This window comes from Peromyscus eremicus, chromosome 4 (assembly GCF_949786415.1).
Source record: "Peromyscus eremicus chromosome 4, PerEre_H2_v1, whole genome shotgun sequence".
In the NCBI taxonomy this organism is placed as follows: domain Eukaryota; kingdom Metazoa; phylum Chordata; class Mammalia; order Rodentia; family Cricetidae; genus Peromyscus; species Peromyscus eremicus.
The window spans coordinates 63210490-63222803 of NC_081419.1; the positions used below are offsets into that span (position 1 = coordinate 63210490).

Consider the following 12314-nt stretch of genomic DNA (forward strand, 5'->3'; position numbering starts at 1 on the left):
TATCTTTTGTTTGTTACTTTGTTTATCAGCTGAGTTGAAATGGTTGCATTATTGATGCCTTGTCCTTGTCTCTCTGAAGTGACCAACATGTAAACTTTTTAAAAACTATAACATTATTATAGTATAATACTTTATATATTGCATATACTATATAATATATCATTATAGTATAATACTATAGTTATAATAATTATATAATATAATTGTATTATGTGATAATTATATATTACAGTTAAAATATTATACCTTAATATTATTACATCAAAATTATAAATCATGATCAAAATATACACATTATCTAAAAAAGTTTCTCTTTCGTGAGTATATGTGCATTTATCTATTTCATCCAGTTTCCTAAGGACTAATAGAAAATTATTAACTGAAAAGAAGTGCCTACATTATCAGTACTCAAAAGCCCAGGGGAGATATCACAGAGCGATTATACCTCATTTATCTTCCCGTTAAAAAGTAGCAATGTGACAATTCCCTATCAAGTAACAAATCAAAATCTATGGGAAAAGGCCTGAGGTTTTCTCTTCACTGAGAGACCCCCCCCCCCGCCCTGGTACTTAAAGTGCTTACTCCATAGAGAGATGGATAAGCTATTTTTCATTACATGGTGCTCTTACTAAAGATCTGAAGAGATTCCTAGCTCTCACAGCATGTAGCTTAAAAACACATGTAACTCCAATTTTAGGAGATCTGTAATTTTCTGGCATCTTCTGACATCCCTATTCACATGAACATACCACCATAAATATAAAAACTATTTAGATGAACAAATTCATAATGATATGAGCTGTCAGGTAGTTTCAAATATGTGTCATATTCAAATTATCAGCAAATTAAAAAAATTAATTTGTTTTCTAAGTTTTAATAGTAACAGTAGCCTGGCAGTGTTAGCGCATGCCTTTAATCCCAGCAATTGGGAGGCAGAGCCAGGTGGATCTCTTTGAGTTCGAGGCCAGCCTGCTCTACAGAGTGAGAGCCAGGACAGGCACCAAAACTACACAGAGAAACCCTGTCTCAAAAAAACAAAAAAAATAGTAACAGTAATATACTCTGTATATTAATTTTGTATTAAATGCATGGATTTCAGGTGAGAGATTGTGTTCAGGCAGAACTCAAGTATCTGGTATGAACTGCCTAAAGTCCTGGCTCAATATATAAGTCAGCACCACTTAGATGATATTTTCTTTATTTGGCTTTGATGGCATATCCACAGTTCAAAGTAAAGCAAAACTTAAAACAATTCCTTTATGAATGTTACTAGTGCTTCATTTTAAAATCATCTTTTAATCCCAGATGGCCTCAACTATGTGGCAAAGGCTGGTCTTGACGTTCTGATCTTACTGCCATCACATTATAAAGTAGGCTTTCCATTCCATAGACATTTTAGCACATGACTTTTAAAGAAATATTGTTTTCTGTATATAAAGAATACAGAATCTATCCATTAAAGAGAAATGGGTAGTAAGGAATTATGATTAGGCCATTAACAGAATAAAAGTAACATAATAGATGCTTTCATAGAGAACTCAATCCATGTACCACAATCAGTCCATTCACTTATATATACATATGTTCTGGATTAGACAGAATTAAATGATCAATTGAAATTAATTCCTGTATAATCAATAAATATATCAAGCTAGTAAGCACCATTATGGTCTTATCTGAAAATAATGCAACAATGAGAGATCAGAGCATTGTATCTGGCTATAATATGGGAGATGACTACATTGATATGAATGAAGACTTAATATCTAAGCAATACATTTCACATCTTGATAAACTGATAAAGTTTAATTATTTTCAATCAACTTATAAATGTTTAAAATGCTGTAATATAAAGAATGCACCTATAGAAGGTAAAACAAAGACACACATTAACATTGCATGATTTATTATAATATCTAAAGTACAATATCCATTTAAATCCTCCTGACAACTTTTTTTCTTTATTAAGAAACATTTTACTCACTTTACACACCAACCATAGATTCCACTTTCTTCCTTCTTCCTATGCCCCCAGGTTGCCCCCCTAACCCATTCCCCATTCTCTCCTCCTCCGAAAAGGCAAGACCTCCCATGGAGCATCAGCAAAGCCTGGTACATTCGGTTGAGGCAGGTCTAAACCCCTCCATCTGCATCAAGGCTGTGCAAAGTACATAGGTAATGGGCTCCAAAAAGCCAGCTCATGTACCAGGGTTGGATCCTGATCCTACTTCCCAGGTGCCCCTTTCCTTATATAGACCAAGTTACACAACTGTCTTGCTTATGCAGAGGGCCTAGTGCAGTCTCCTGGAGGTTTCACAGCTGTTAGTCTAAAGTTCGTGAGTTACCATTAGCCTGGTTTGGTTGTCTTTGAAGGTTTCCCTATCATAATCTTGATGCCCCTTGTTCATAGAATCCCTCTTCTCTCTCTTTGACTGGACTTCTGGAGCTCAGCCTGGTGCTTGACTGTGGATCTCTGCATCTGCTTCCATCAGTTACTGGATGAAGGCTCTATGATGACTGTTAGGGTATTCACCAATCTGATTACTGGAGTAGACCAGTCCAGACACCCTCTCCACTATTGCTCGTAGTCTAAGCAGGGGTCATCTTTGTGGATCCCTGGGAACTTCTCTACCACCAGGATTCTCTCCTATCCCCATGATGTTTCCCTCTATCAAAGCATCTCTTTCATTGATCTCCCACTCCATGCCTGTTGCAGCTCAACCATCCTGTTTCCTTATGTTCTCATCCCCCATCCCCTATGCACTCTTGTTCCCACCTCAGTCCTAGTTTACTCATGGAGGTGTCATCTATTTCTGCTTCCCAGGGCGATCCATGTGTCCCTCTTAGGGTCTTCCTTGTTAGCTAGCTTGTCTGAAGCTGTGGGTTGTAGTTTGATTATACTTTGATTTACATCTAGTATCCACTTATGAGTAAGTACATATCATGTTTATCTTTCTGAATCAGGGTTACTTCACTCAGGATGATATTTCCTATTTCCATTCATTTGCCTGCAAATTTCATAATACCACTTTTTTTTTTCACTGCTGAGTAGTACCCAGTTATGTTTATGTATCACATTTTCTTAATCCATTCATCAGTTGAGGGGCATCTAGATAGTTTCCAGGTTCTGGCTATTACAAATAATGCTGCTATGAACATAATTAGTCAAGTGTCCTTGTGGTACAGTTGAGCATTTCTTGGGTATATGCCCAAGAGTGGTATAGCTGGATCTTGAGGTAGATTGATTCCCAGTATTTTGTGAAACCACTATACTGGTTTCCATAGTGGCTATACAAATTTGCACTCCCACCAACAGTGGAGGAGTGTTTCCCTTGCTCCACATCCTCTCTAACATTTGGAAAGGAAGAAGTCAAACTTTTACTTTTTGCAGATAATATGATAGCATAAATATGTGACCCCAAAAATTCTACCAGGTAACTCCTACAGCTGATAAACACCTTCTATAATGTGGTGGGATACAAGATTAAAAAAAAAATCAGTAGCTCTCCTATATGCAAATGGTAAAAAGGCCAAGAAGGAATTCAGAGAAACATTACCCTTTACAATAGCCATAAATGATATAAAATACATTGGGATAACACTAAATAAGCAAGTGAAAGACGTGTATGACAAGCACTTTAAGTCTCTAAAGAGAGAAATTGAAGAAGATATCAGAAAATGGAAAGATCTCCCATGCTCATGGATAGGTAGGATTAACATAGTAAAAATGGCAATCTTATCAAAAGCAATCTATAGATTCAATGCAATCCCCATCAAAATCCCAGCACAATTCTTCACAGACCTGGACAAAACAATACTCAACTTTATATGGAAAAACAGAAAACCCAGGATAACTGAAACAATCCAGTACAATATAGCAACTTCTGGAGGTATCACCATCCCTTACCTCAAGCCCTACTGTAGAGCTCTAGTAATAAAAGCAGCTTGATACTGGCATAAAAACTGACACGTGTGGCCAGGCCCCTGGTGGTGCACACCTTTAATCCCAACACTTGGGAGGCAGAGGCAGGTGGATCTCTGTGAGTTAAAGGACAGCCTGGGCTACCAAGTCAGTTCCAGGAAAAGCACAAAGCTACACAGAGAAACCCTGTCTTGATAAAACAACAAAAAAATCAACATGTGGACCAATAGAATTGAATTGAAGACCCTGCCATTAATCTGCACACCTATGAACACCCAATTTTTGACAAAGAATCCAAAATTGTAAAATGGAAAAAAGAAAGCATCTTCAACAAATGGTGCTGGAATAACTGCATGTCAACATGTCGGAATTCAAATAGATCCATATATATTGCCCTGCACAAAACTCAAGTCCAAATTGATCAAAGACCTCAACATAAATCCAATTATACTCAATCTCATAGAGGAGAAAGTAGGAAGCAGCCTTGAATTCATTTGCATAGGAGATCACTTCCTAAATATAACTCCAGTAGCATAGACACTGAGAGCAACAATCAATAAATGGGACCTCCTGAAACTGAGAAGCTTCTGTAAGACAAAGGACACAGTAAATAAGGCAAAATGACAGCCTAGATAATTGGAAAAGATCTTCATGTACCCCACGTCTGACAGACGATTGATCTCAAAAATATATAAAGAATTCAAGAAACTAGACATCAAAATACCAAACAATCCAATTTTAAAAAATGGGATGCAAATCTAAACAGAGAATTCTCAACAGAAGAATGTCAAATGGTCAAAAGACATTTAAGGAATTGCTCAACATCCTTAGTCATCGGGGAAATGCAAATCAAAATGACTTTGAGATACCATCTTACACCTGTCAGAATAGCTAAGATAAAAAATACTGATGATACCTCCTATTCTCCTCATTCAAACATAGACTTAAACTCTATTGCTCTTCTAATGTCCTTGCATTCTAAGCAATGTTTTTGTGTTACTCTGTTTATTTTTTCATATATATGTATTACACACACATAACTTTTAAACAATATAGGAAATGTACAAGACAATATTGCATAGCTTTCCCATTGTTTTTTAATGGCATCTTTTAAATCTTTGTTCCTCTTTTTTATTATAATTTTTTTATTTTATAATTTAATTTAATTTTACATATCAGCCACGGATTCCCTTGTCCTCCCCCCTCCCGCCTCCCCAGCCCCAACCTTCCCCCCAGCCCACCCCCCATTCCCATCTCCTCCAGGGCAAAGACTCCCCTGGGAATTGAGTTCAACCTGGTAGATTCAGTCCAGGCGGGTCCAGTCCCCTCCTCCCAGGCTGAGCAAAGTGTCCCTGCATAAGCCTCAGGTTCCAAACAGCCAGCTCATGCACTGAGGACAGGTTCCAGTCCCACTGCCTGGATGCCTCCCAACCAGTTCAAGCTAATCAACTGTCTCACTTATCCAGAGGGCCTGATCCAGATGGGGGCTCCTCAGCTATTGGTTCATAGTTTGTGTGTTTCCATTTGTTTGGCTATTTGTCCCTGTGCTTTTTCCAATCTTGGTCTCAACAATTCTCACTCATACAAACCCTCCTCTTTCTTGCCAATTGGACTCCTGGAGCTCCACCTGGGGCCTGGCCATAGATCTCTGTATCTGGTTTCCTCAGTCATTGGATGAGATTTCTAGCACGACAATTAGGGTGTTTGGCCATCCTATCACCAGAGTAGGTCATTTCGGTCTTTCTCTCGACCATTGCCAGTAGTCTATTGTGGAGGTATCTTGTGGATTTCGGGGGACCTTTCTAGTACTTTGCTTCTTCCTATTCTCATGTGGTCTTCATTTATCATGGTCTCTTGTTCCTTGTTCTCCCTCTCTGTTCTTGATCCAGCTGGAATCTCCTGCTCCCCTAAGCTCTCTTTCCCTCGAAACTTGCCCTTCATTACCCCCACTCATGTCCAGGTTGTTCATGTAGATCTCATCCATTTCTCTGTCATTGGGAGATCCCTGTGTCTTTCTTGGGGTCCTGTTCTCTAGGTAGGCTCCCTGGCGTTGTGAGTAGGTGTCTAGTGATCTTTGTTTTACATCTAGTATCCTCCTATGAGTGAGTACATACCGTGTTTGTCTTTCTGAGTCTGGGTTACTTCACTCAGGATGATTTTTTCTAGATCCATCCATTTGCCTGCAAACCTCATTTATCATATCAATAGCCTGGGTGGAAAAGTTGGAAGTCATTTTATCAGTGTCAAAGGAGTGAATGGATATAGGTTGCAAATATATAAATAAATATCAAAGTCTCATAGAAGACAATGACTACTGTAAGGTGGAACCTGCATGTAGAGAAAGCCTTCCTTTTGCTCTATGCTGAGTTCATCCTGAGAGAGGTGTGAGGTTGAACAGATAGGACATAATGACTACCAGAAGAGAAGAAAGCAAATTAAAAGTTGATAAGATTAAAATTATCAACTCAATTTCATGTGTATTTGTGAAGGACAAAGATAACAAGGTAAGATCATCACAGTACAAATGACTGATGACATTGTGGCCATAGAAGGATAAAGAGAAAATCTTTGTGATATGTAGAAGGGAGACAATTATACCATGGAGATAGGAAATGGTGACTAATATCCAACATACTCTCTGTGACATAATTTCAGTGAAGAGGAGTGGTTTACAGATGGCAACATAACAGTCACAAGACATTGCAGAGAGAATAAAAAATTCACTGTCTCCAATCATGTTCTCAATATCTCTTGATCATACAATCCCTCCTCTCTCTTGCTGATTGGACTCCTGGAGCTCCACCTGGGGCTTTGCCATGGATCTCTACATCTGCTTCCATCAGTCACTGGATGAGAGTTCTATCATGACAGTTAGGGTGTTCAGCCATTCGATCACCAGAGCAGATCATCTCAGGCACTCTCTCGACCATTGCCAATAGTCTACAGTGGAGGTATCTTTGTGGATTTCTGGAGACCTCTCTAGCACTCTGCTTCTTGCTATTCCCCTGGGGTCTTCATTCATCATGGTATCTCCCTCTCCATTCTCCCACACTGCTCCTGATCCATCTGGGACCTCCCTCTCTCCTCCACCCCCACCCCCAGTTTGCTCATGTAGATCTCATTATCTATTTCTCTGCCATTGGGTGATCCCTGTGTCTTTCTTAGGGTCCTCTTTACTAGGTAGCCTCCCTAGAGTTGTGAGTTGCAGTCTGGTTATCCCTTGATTTACATCTAGTATCAACTTATGAGTGAGTACATATCATGTTTATCTTTCTGAGTCTGGGTTACCTCACTCAGGATGATTTTTTCTAGTTCCATCCATTTGCCTGCAAACCTCATGATGTCATTGTTTTTCTCTGCTGAGTAGTACTCCATTGTGTATATGTACCACATTTTGTTTATCCATTCTTCAGTTGAAGGGCATCTAGGTAGTTTCCAGGTTCTGGCTATTACAAACAATGCTGCTATGAACATAGTTGAGCAGGTATGTATCCTTGTGGTACGATTGAGCATTCCTTGGGTTTATGCCCAAGAGTGGAATAGCTGGGTCAAGGTTGGAGGAAGCACAGGGACAAATAGCCAAACTAGTGGAAGCACATGAACTGTGAACCAATGGTGCAGGAACCCCCATGGAACTGGACCAGGCCCTCTGGATAAGTGAGACAGTTGATTAGCTTGAACTGTTTGGGAGGGCCCCAGGCAGTGTAGCCAGGACCTGTCCTTGGTGCATGGGCTGACTTTTTGGAGCCTGGGGACTATGCTGAGACACTTTGCTCATCTTTGGTGTAAGGAGGAGACTGGACCTGCCTTGGCTGAGGCTGCCAAGCTGGGCTGACTCCCCAGGGGAGACCTTGCCTTGGAGGAGGTGGGAGTGGGGAGTGGATTGGGGGGAAGGGCTAGGGGGTGGGAGGAGTGAGGATGGGGGAATTCGTGGTTGATATGTGAAATTAAGTTAATTATAAAATAAAAATACTATAAAAATTCACTATCGATGAGTATAATAAAGAAAGACAACTGGGTAACACAAAAATAAAATGATAATTTATTTTGATACTCAAGAAAATTTCTTAACATTTTGGGCCCCATTGTAGTTGACTGCGAAGATATTTTGTAGCAAGATGCCTGAGAAAGAAGTACATGGGTATTTGCAGCCTGTTATCTATCATGGTGAGGATATTTATACCCAAGTTGTCAACTAATGAGATCAGATAGATGATGAATGACAGTCTGAGCAATGGTGCCTGCAGCTGGTCCGTGATGCCTCTCAGGATTGAACTGACACCACTGTGAGGTTGTGGGCCTCCATTCCATCTCATCAGAAAACCTGCTCTAAATAGAGGTACCAGTTTTATAAGCAGTTTCCAAATATATAGGATGACTTTATTTTCATTTTGGAAACCAATATAAATGATATATTTCTAATGAAATAAAAAAGACATACATACATAACCTCATTACTTTGTGACTTTTAGTAATTTCCTTTGCCAAAAGGAACATAAATTGTCACCTTCATCTCATGATTATAGTAAAACTATGACATGGGATTATGACCATTTGTCAAATATGTAAACATATATAGCTCCAAATCGTAAAATTAAAAAGCTGATAAACCTTGCTGGACAGACTCATGTGGAGATGTAAATGTATTACAGATGTGAAAAGCAAGATAAATCTTAGAAATTGTAGAACATTTGAGTTACACATATTGCAGTAAAATTATTATCCTTTTATTTTTTGTTTCTTATGTGATTAAAGTTACCTTTAGACATTTACAAATTATATTATATTTTGCTATACTACATAAGATTCATACCAATTACAACACAGACACCTACTGAGAGTTTTTGATAATTTAGACAACTTCAGTTACATGTGGAGATATGTAGAATCCTAACACTTACAGATAAGACAGTTAGAGTCATAAAACTTAGTCAATGTATTTTTATATGTATTAATAAGAAATTGTAGCACATCACACTTGGGCTTCTCTTTATTTGAATAAATAAAATAGCATGTGATATATCTTAGCTATCTCTTGCACCTTGACCTAGTGTATAGAAATGTTCATTTGGAAAAACAATTTTGGATGAATAAAATACTTTTTCAGAATAAATGAAAATAGGAGGAATTTGTATTGCTTATTCAAAAGATGGAGGGAGACACAATGTTTCAGGGATTCTATGCTCTGTGGTCACAATTTGCAAACATGATGATCACAGGGACTTCAAAACAGTCACTGGTCATAATAACTCACTTGAAAAAATGTTTGCTGTACATGGATGTGTACACCCAACAGGATGGAGGCTTATATTTTTAGATGAATCTAAAAAGATGATAAAATGAGAAATTGGTCGTGAAATGCATGAGACACACACAGGCTATCCCAGTATGAACCTTTATTACCAATGTTAAATTTTAATTCTTCCCTTATTTAAGATTATATATCTCTGTCCATTCTTAATTTAATGAAATTTTGATATAAATTTCCCTCATCATATAATTTAATCTTTCACTACCATGAATTTTTATTATAATTCAGACATATAATTATATTACAAATTAGACACTTGTTTTAGCTCATAAATATTCTAGGAAAATATGAGACAATTAAAAATATTAAGGGAAACATGGTTTCTTAAAATTGTTGTAAAATGGCATTTGCAATGATTCTTGGGTGTGATAGAAAACTGTTGTGGAATATTAGTTTAAGATATATTACATTTGCTCATGCTGTGGAATATTTGTTTAATGATGCAAAGATTGGTTGCATTGTTTTATGTTGCATTTGTTTAACTAAGTAAAGCTTTGTTACTTTGCCTGCCTAAAACACTTGATTGGTCTAATAATGAACCAAATGGCCAATACCTAGGCAGGAGAGGGATAGGTGGGGCTGTCAGGCAGAATGAATAAATAGGAGAAATCTAGGCTCAAAAAGAAAGGGGTAGAGCTAGAAAAGGAGAAGGAAAGGAGGATGCCAGGGGCCAGCCAGGGCTCAACCACACAGCCAGCCACAGAGTAAGAAGCAAAGAAAAATATATAGTATAAATAAAGGTAAAAGCCTAGAGGCAAAATGTAGTTAAAGAGAAAAAGGATAATTTAAGCTACAAAAGCTGGCTAGAAACAAGCCAGGAATTCATAAGTAAGAAAATTCTCCATTTCTTTGTCTTTGAGAAAGCATTGGTTTTGATTACTAGTCAGTACTCTAAGTAAATCAGAATTTAATAAAATATGTGACTTGCACACCACAGTCAAAAACAACATGTATTAAATAAAATGTTTAAGGCAAAATAGCACAGTTAATCCTGAAATTTTAAATTCCAGTCCCTCCCAAATCCTTCAGCTATTCTGTAGTTCACTCTTACCTAAGGAACAGCACATTCAAGTTTGAATACACTATGAATGCCCCTAATTCACCTTATTTATATCCACTTAACTATCAGTGATAAAACCCTCAGGAAATGCACCAGAGGGATTATGTCTTATTTATCTTCTGGTTAGAAATTAGCAAAATGGAAATTGCTGAATGATGGGAAAAGAACACAACCAAATAAATACACAATAGTTCTGGAGTAAAGCCTCTTCTGGTGCTCTTGAAGGACAGAAAAATATTTTGAGCACTATTTTTTTTTTTTTTTTTTTTTTTTTGGTTTTTCGAGACAGAGTTTCTCTGTGTAGCTTTGCGCCTTTCCTGGAACTCACTTGGTAGCCCAGGCTGGCCTTGAACTCACAGAGATCCGCCGGGCTCTGCCTCCGAGTGCTGGGATTAAAGGCGTGCGCCACCACCGCCCGGCTTGAGCACGATTTAAAACACATTAGCTCCTATTGTCAAGAGTATTTGTGATGTTGAACTACTTTTCACACATGATTTGGAGTTTTTTTCTTTGAGACAACATAGTGTTCATACCAATTGGCAAGTTTTTTTAAATTAAATATGATTTTAAGTTTTAATATATAATTAAATGCTGTTTATCTGAATATTGTATTATATATTTGGTTGGTAGAGTCAGAGATGTTGTCTATCAAATAATGCCCAAGATCCAGGAATGACAAAGTTTGATTTTTTTATATGGATTATAAACATTACATTGTCATAGTTTTTGTTATCAGCCTGGTGATCATTTTCATGGCTGCACACACTTTTAAAGTATATTTTGTAAGTTCTGAGGAATAACGGATTTTGGTTACAATAAAATTATTTTTCAAGAAAGGAATAATTTATATAAAGATTTATATATATATTTAATTTTTAAAATATTTTTATTTTATAATTAATTTAATTTTACACAATAATATTGTATTATCTTGACTTTGGTGTCAAATCCACAAAAGGATTTTCAAGCAAAATTTAAGATATTGCTTTATGAAGGATTCTGGGCTTTATTTCTATTTTGAAGTCATCTGAAGTAGCCCTGATTGACCTCATCCTAGCTATATAGTCAGAGATGATTGCAGTCCTCTTGACTCCACATCCCAAATAATTATAGGGGTGGCATTTCTTCTAGTAATCAAAACTTAGTATAGATCTTACAAGTAATGTACTTTCCATGTAAAAAGAAAACATTAAATCATTCAGTAAAGAGAAATGGGAAGTAAGAAATTAAGATTAGTTCAGTAATAAAACAAAGGGGATAAAAGCTGCCATAGAAAATTCAAGACAACTAACATAATCACACACACACACACACACACACACACACACACACACGTATGCTCTAACTTACACAATATTTGATGATACATTTAATTTATGAACTATTTAATCATTAATATGTGACATTCATTATTTCTATTGCAATCGTATGGGAGGTAATGTAAAAGAAAAGTGATGTGGAATCAGGACATAAGAGTCCCTTTGGAAAGAAATCCTCTGTGTGATCTCATTTACTGGGATCTTAATATCAAAGTGATAAATCTCGCTTTTCTAACATGGTGATCAAGATTCTTTAAGTGTATGGATTGTCTTCAATTCGATTCAATTGGCTGATATGTAAAATTAAATTAAATTATATAAAAAAGATTCTTTAAGTGTTTATAGAAATATATATGAATATCAAATGAATGTAAATGTTAACAATGTAGGTAACACAAATAAATAGTTAGATATACATGAACACCATACAATTTATTGTAACGTTCAATTCACAAAATTAATTTCAATCATCAGAGACACCTATCTCTCTCTTTATTCACATATAGCAAACATATTGTTACCTTGTTTAGATTTATAGACTTTAAAAGAATTCTTCTGTGCTACCTCATTTTTTCAGTTGTTTTGTTTATAATCTGTCTCCTCTTTAGAGCAGTATTGACTTTTACTGTTTTCTTCTCTGAAGCTTATAAAGCGTTTAAATGTATTTGTGGTGAAAAGTATGACATCTTACAACATGTGTTT

General features: G+C 36.8%; 1 pseudogene; it reads right to left on the minus strand.

Moving 5' to 3' along the window:
* Positions 1-1664: 1664 nt before the first annotated feature.
* On the minus strand, positions 1665-8228 carry LOC131907765 (olfactory receptor 8K3-like; annotated as a pseudogene).
* Positions 8229-12314: the final 4086 nt, after the last annotated feature.